The sequence below is a fragment of the Camellia sinensis genome, chromosome 8, assembly GCF_055761805.1.
Source record: "Camellia sinensis isolate YWXY chromosome 8, ASM5576180v1, whole genome shotgun sequence".
In the NCBI taxonomy this organism is placed as follows: Eukaryota; Viridiplantae; Streptophyta; class Magnoliopsida; order Ericales; family Theaceae; genus Camellia; species Camellia sinensis.
In genome coordinates this window covers 134,870,306-134,878,082 of record NC_138968.1, presented here as the reverse complement: position 1 = coordinate 134,878,082, position 7,777 = coordinate 134,870,306, and positions in this window count along the sequence as shown.

Genomic DNA, 7,777 nt, shown 5'->3' with positions numbered 1-7,777 from the left:
ACGAACACAGATTCTTGGATTTCTATAAGGAATTGGTTTTCTTCCAAAACTAGGATTACTTTGGTTTTCTATAAGTAGTTGGTTTTCTCTCAAAACTTGGACAACTCCTCCAGATCTTCTTTTTGGGTTCTAAGGTTTATATCTGGGGATATTTTGCTGGTTTTCTTTAATGTTTTCATTGAGTATTCAACTCATGGTTTAAGAAGCATACATCAAAGGTTTGTTTGTTTATTCTACACAAAAGAGAGAGTTGTTCTTCAGTGGATTCTAAAGAATTAGAGCCTGAAGCTTTGGTGGATTCTGGAGTGGCTCATCATCAAGACAATTCCGAGGTGAAGACGGGGTTGGAAGAGTCACATAGAGATTGGTTCAATTCGAGCGTGGATTCACTAGGTAATTGAGAGTATACATGTGTAATTCCTTTATATCTTCTTAGTGGATTGTTTTGTTGCTATTGCCCGTGGTTTTTTTTATCACAATTGGAGGTGTCCAATTGTGGTTTTTCCACGTAAAATCATTGTGTTGATTTGTCTTGATTGTTTGATTGGGATTGTTGTTTACTACTTAAAATTGATACATAATCACAAATCAACATCTAGGGGATTTTTTGATTTTTCAATTGGTATCAAAGCAGGTCGTTCTATTTTTTTTTTTAAAATATTCTTTTAGAACGAGATTTTGTTTGATTTGTGATAATGGATTCAATTCGTGAGGGAAATTCTATGGTTCGACCACCCCTACTTGACGGATCCAATTATTCTTTATGGAAAGCTCGGATGAGGTCGTTTTTGAAATCTATAGATGAAAAAGTTTGGCAATCTGTCATGAATGGGTGAACTGAACCAACAATTACCGTTGATGGAGTAACTTTCCCCAAACCAATTGAAAAGTGGGACATAACTGATTACCAAAATAGTAGCTGAAATAGTAAAGCTATCAATTCTCTTTTTTGCGCTGTCACACCTGAAGAGTTTAGTCATATTTGCAATTGTGAAGTCGCAAAAGAGGCTTGGGATATCTTACAAACTATTTATGAGGGCACTCCTTCTGTTAAACGCTCAAAACTTCAAAGGCTCACGTCTAGTTTCGAAAACCTTTCAATGAAAGAAAGTGAGACCTTTGATGAATCAAAAAGATATTGAGGAGGAGGCTCAAGATGTTGACAACCTCAAGCTGGATCAGTTGGTTGGAAATCTCCAAACTTATGAAGCACATAGGAATTTCAAAAGAAACAAAAAGATATTGCTTTTAGTAGTGCTCATAGAGTTGGAGAGGATTCTGATGAGGATTATAAGATAGATTCCTAGATTACGGCTGCTTTTGTTAAACAATTAAAAAAATCTTTTTTGAAAAAGAATCCTAATCTTTTGGACTCTACTCATACTTATAAATCTAAAGGCAAAGATAAACTCGAAATTAATTCTATAGCCAAGAAGAAGAAAGGAAAGATACAAGGGAACTCTGAAAGAGTCCAATGCTATGAATCCCAAGGATATGGTCACTTTTCTTCAGAATGCCCCACTCGTTTGAAGAAGAAGAAGAAAACCCTCGCCATCACTTGGGATGATGAATCAGAATCTGATGAAGATGAAAGTGACAATGAAGATCAAGGCGAAGAGGAACATAAACAATTCCTTGCTTTCATGGTGGCTTCCGAAACTGAAGGACGAACAGAGTATCCAAAGTGCCTGGTTGAGAATACCACTGATGATGAATCCTCGGGAAATGATGATGAAGAGCTTGAGCAAGCTTATGAAAAGTTGTATAAGGAATCTCTTAAGTTATCCAAATTGAATGACAAACTCACTATGAAACTCAAAGCATGTGAAAATGAGAATGTCAAACTAAAGGAGGAGATTTTCGAGGCTAGGATTGATGCCATCAAGATAGCTAATGATCAACAAGCTCTTTGTGCAAAACTCTTGACTTGTGAGACAGAGAGGAATGAGCTTCAGCAAATCCATGCAACATATGAAGAAAAAATTGAAACTCTCGAGATGTCTCAAGTTGCTTTGGAAGAACTAATGATCAAGAAAGAGGAAGAACTCAAGTGTGCTATGGCTACCATTGGTCTTTGGAATAGAGAATCAAAGACTTTGGACAATATCATTGGGTCTCAACAAATTTGTTCTAACAAGAGTGGCATTGGCTTTGGCTTTGGCTTTGGCTTTGGCTTTGGTGGTAAGAAAGAGCAAAAACAGAGTGCATCCATATCTCATGATGCAAGAACTCAAGGAACGGGAGAACAAAAAATTCAACATGAGGATGTACTTCTCAAACTTCCAAGAGTTGGTAAGATAAAAGAAAAGAAGGTACACCCTGTACACCCTCTTTTTATTTGTCATCATTGTGGTATGCATGGTCATATTCGCCCTTATTGTTATAAGTTGCATGGGAGAGTGTATTTGCCTAGACCTAAAAATAGGATGTTGGAAACCAAGTCAAGACGGGTTCCCATTGAAAGAAAAGGGAACCACAACGTCAAGACACCACCCCAGAACCGCAATGCTCACAACTTTGTTTATACTAAAGCGGTTTGGGTGAGAAAACTTGACTTGTGCTAATTTGTTTTATTTGTTTTAGCTTTTGAGTTTTTGTGTGTTGGTTTTAATGTAAAAAAAAAAAATGTGTGCTTGTTCGTTTTTTGTCTTGCTTTTGTTAAGAAAAAAAATTAAAAAAAAAAACCCAAAAAGATTTTCTTAGTATGGTTTTGCAAGCTTGAAATTTTTGAGTGGTCCTTTGTGCATATTGGAATCGATGAGAATATCCATTACATGTTAATATATGTGTGCTTTCTGTGGTCATTACTCATTTTGGAGTCTGTGTTCTTTGATTAGTATGCCTTATTCTGTACACACTCTTGGATTAGCGAATATCGGAGTCTTCCACCTTAGTGATTATTTTTTCTCTATGAACTTCTGTCATTGATCTTTTGCATTTCTAGAGGAATTGACCTATACTACCATATCATGGGTGATGTTGAGTCTCTTAACCATCTTCCATCTTTTTGCATCTCCATGGCTTTCCCTTCTATTCTTTGTAGTCCAGCCATGAGGAAAAGGCTACCTCAGAGTCACTAACCAGGCCATCCTTATTATATCCATGCTTCTCTGGTTCGGTTTCCATACTCTTGAGCGTGTCAACCGCCAATGAGTGTGCAAAAGAAAAGAAAAAGAAAAAGAAAAAGAAAAAGCAAAAGAAAGAGAAGAAGAAAAAATATGCAAAAGAAAGAAAAAAATGTGCAAAAGAAAGAAAGAAAAAAAAAGAAAAGGGTCATTGATTAAGGGGGAGCCTCCGCCTTTACTCACCAAATACCCCTTGATTCCTAGTGGTTTGACTTTCCTTTGTTGTGCTTAGATTCTCTTGTCAGAGGTCCAACTTTCTAATCACTACTACGATTGAATCTAGTGTTTATCGAACTCCAAGAGTCACACACACACACTTTTCTCATGGGATCTATGCTTTTCACATAATGCATCACTTTCTTTCATGAGGAATCTTCTACAGACTGTGCACATTGTGTTTACTAGTAATTGTGCTTCTTGGATAATCTTGTGTGTTTTAAGGTACAAATCTGAGATTTCTTGCTTGCTCCACCATATTATTTTTTGTCTTTTTCTTCTTGTTTACTATTTTCAGTGTTTGTGGCTGCTTTTAGTGAGGGAGAGTTTGGTTTATCATTGCAAGAGTTTGTTAGCAAGAACACTTTGGTTTGTTTGGTAAGGGAGATCGACTATAGTTGTTTTGCATGTTTCTATGCTCTGTTTGCTAATTATTTCCTTCTTGCATGTTCCTGGTATTTACATCGTCATATCATTGCTTGGGTTGGTTTATGATCTTGCTTTTGTTGTTTGAGAGTTGTTTTTCATGTGTCTTAGGATTTCATGTATTCATGTCATGAGTTGGGTGCATATGTCTTAGTTTTCATCTATCCATCTATCCATGCTACATGTTCTTAAAATCTCCAAGTTTCATCTATTCATGTTTTCCATCTCATGTTTCAAGATACTCGTGTCATATGTTTATTGCTTTTTCCTATACTCTTGTGGGACTAATAGTTGTTTTGGAGATTGTGGCACTAATAACTGTTTTGCAGATCATGACCTTGAGAAAGAAGTTTGTTTTTGTTGGCTGTAATGGGTTGGGGTGTTTAGAATTTTATTTGTTAGGTGTGTTTTGTCACGACATTGCCAAAGGGGGAGATTGCTAGGTTTTATTCTTGGCAACCCCGTTTAACAAAACTCCTTTCAGTTGTATTTGTTTTCGCACCTTTTATTTCAGTGAGACTATGAGTTTATTAGATGCGAATCCAACCCGAATCATGCCTTTGTCAATTTCCATGGATCAAAACCGAGGTTGTAACAAGATCTAGTTTTCCAGATTTTCCAATTTTGGTCGTCCCGCTCGAGCGGGAAAGTGACGCTCGAGCGGGGTTTGCAAGCTCACAGCATCTCTGCGTCGCCTGAAAAAGTACTGGATGGTGTGATTCGGAGCTCGAGCGTGGAAACTTCCGCTCGAGCGTGAAGCCTATATGAATCACACAATTTTGAAGCCTTCGCTCGAGCGGGAATTGCCACGCTCGAGCGGACCGCGCGAACACAGATTCTTGAATTTCTATAAGGAATTGGTTTTCTTCCAAAACTAGGATTACTTTGGTTTTCTATAAGTAATTGGTTTTCTCTCAAAACTTGGACAACTCTTCCAGATCTTCTTTTTGGGTTCTAAGGTTTATATCTGAGGATATTTTGCTAGTTTTCTTTGATGTTTTCATTGAGTATTCAACTCATGGTTTAAGAAGCATACATCAAAGGTTTTTTGTTTATTCTACACAAAAGAGAGAGTTGTTCTTCGGTGGATTCTGAAGAATTCGAGCCTGAAGCTTTGGTGGATTCCGGAGTGGCTCATCGTCAAAACAATTCCGAGGTGAAGACGGGGTTGGAAGAGACACATAGAGGTTGGTTCAATTCGGGCGTGGATTCGCTAGGTAATTGAGAATATACTTGTGTAATTCCTTTGTATCTTCTTAGTAGATTGTTTTGTGGCTGTTGCCGTGGTTTTTTTTTATCACAATTGAAGGTGTCCAATTGTGGTTTTTTCACGTAAAATCGTTGTGTCGATTTGTCTTGATTGTTTGATTGGGATTGTTGTTCACTACTTAAAATTGATATATAATCACAAATCAACATCTAGGGGATTTCTAGATTTTTCATATATATATTTTTTTAATTATAAACGGTTTATTAAACCGTTTTCAACATGCGCAAATGTCATAAAGACTAACAGGAATATGAGTTGCATTTTGGAGTAATCCATTATTCGTTAATATGATCACGTGGGTAGGCAATAACATTTTTGAAAATGCGATTACATCTCTCGTAATTAGAATCTAAGAATTATTTACTTTACATTTTATTTACATAATTACAATATATTTATTGATTTTTTATAGTAATATTGATGGTTTATTGTATAAAATTTCTCCCAACATCTTGTAACAAAGTAGATGACTGCAACGGAGTGAGTAGCAGAGAGAGCAAGTAGCCAACAGCTTGGTACTGGTGGAATTGACAAGAAGTACGCCATCTAAATTTTTCCATACACAAAGGACTGCCAATACCATGACACCTTCCCCTTGCTTTTTAATAGCAAGTTTTTTTTTTTTTTTTTTTTGAAAAACTATTTTTGTCTCATAAGTGGTAAATAGAAGCTGCACTAAATAATTTTACACATATATAACAAAGAGAAAGCTATAAACAGCTACATAGGTTGCACTAAACAATCCCATATTCATAAACTAAAAGTCTGTGATTTCTCAACACAATGTTCCATCAATCTCGCCAAGTTTAGATGGTGAGTGCTGCCTATTATTTTGACTTATTCACCTAAGAAAAAGACTTCTTGACATGGCCTAAGTCATCAAGATGCTTCGCTGCAACTTTGATTTTGCCGTTGCTTAGAAGAGTGCCTTCAAAGACCAATATACATATCATCCTTGCAAGTTTCCTTTTGAAATTATATCAGTCAGTGACTTTGAGCTCAATTCTATAAGAGAATCTCATGGCAATGTTTTAAAAAGCGGTCGCAACCATTACGTAATGCTTGTGGTGGTTACTGCTACTCGTTACGGCCGCTATAGCAGTGTGATGGAAATTCACATGTGTAATGGCCATTTCGGTATTACGTAATAGCCGTAGCGATACCATAACAGCCGTAACAGTCAATTACACACTGTTACGTCTTTCATAATATTTTGAATAGCTTCCTTTCTCGAAAAAAAAAAACTTATAAAAAAAGAACAAATACTAAAGTGATTCAAGCCTAAAGAAAAGATCTTATATGAATTTATTTTGTTTATAATTTTTTTTAAATTTTTATTTCATTACATTAGCATGTAAAATAAAAAATATATAAACAGTGGTTATATATTTTTTTATAATCATTTTATTTAATATTTAATTGTAAATATTTTTTTATTTTATTTTGTTGCTGTTATGTGTTGTCTAAAAAATGTCTTCAAAAAACTCAAAATTTTTTTTGTTTATGGCACAATTTTTTTTTATAATCATTTTATTTAATACTTAATTGTAAATAATTTTATTTAGTTAGTTGTAAAGTGTTGTCTAAAAAAATTCCTCAAAAATAATTTTTGTTTATGGCACAATTTTTATTTTATAATCATTTCGTTTAATAATTGTGAATATATTTTATTCAGTTAGTTCAGGTATTGGTCAAAAATAATTTGTAAATATTGAAAATCAATTATTTTTGAAGTCATTAACTATTGAAATAGAATGTAAAATGCGCATCGATAACTTTTCTTTAAATTGTGCGAAAAATAAAAAAAAAATCAAGATTCTGGTTACCACAACCGTTACGCTACGGTCTTTATATCATGCAACCACAACCGTGCCACCGCAGCTATTACAGCGACTGTAACCGCAATCGCTTTTCGAAACCTTGCTCATGGGCATTCCCGGCACTTGATCTAAATAATCCTCCACAGTTTCATTAGTTCCTCTTTTCTACCTTGAAAAGGAAAACAAAGATGAAAATTATAATAAAGAGACCGGAAAAACGATCCAAGTCTGGATACCAGTTTGATTACAAATTGATTATTGATTGCACTTTATATTGACCTTCATTGAGATGATCTCTGTTAGTATATATAGAGCATTTTCCACTTGAATTTGTATTGGAAACATCACTTGAACAAAACAGAGCAGCTCTATGGTAGCAACTACTTAAATAGGCTTGCTTTCAACTACTCTTCATGTCTATGTATTCATAGCATTTGACATGTCAGCCTCAACAATGAGGTAGGTAACATTCTTTAGCTCTATGAGCTTGTAATGTTTTGAAGCTTCGCAGCGCAAAGGAATAATTTCAGAACATTCAAGATTATGATGCTTATCGTTTATTTATCTGTTTAAACTACCTTACTTGTATTGCTATTAGCCACTTCTGAGTAACTGCGGTCCAAACTTGCCACGCTATCGTACCATATCTACTGCAAACTAGTGGTGGCTTAAGGAGTAGGCGCTCTATTTAGGAGGGCCCTACTTACTATATATTCACTACACAATATATTTATATATATACATAAAAAAAACTTCTACTCAAAATAATTCTCAAAAAAAAAAAAAAAAAAAAAAAAGTGGCAAAAAATCTCTCAGTAAATAAATAAAAATTATTAAATCTTAAATTATCAAACAAGAATAACACTTCATGAGTTATCTTAGACTATCAATCAAATCATAAAGAGAGAAAACAACCTCTC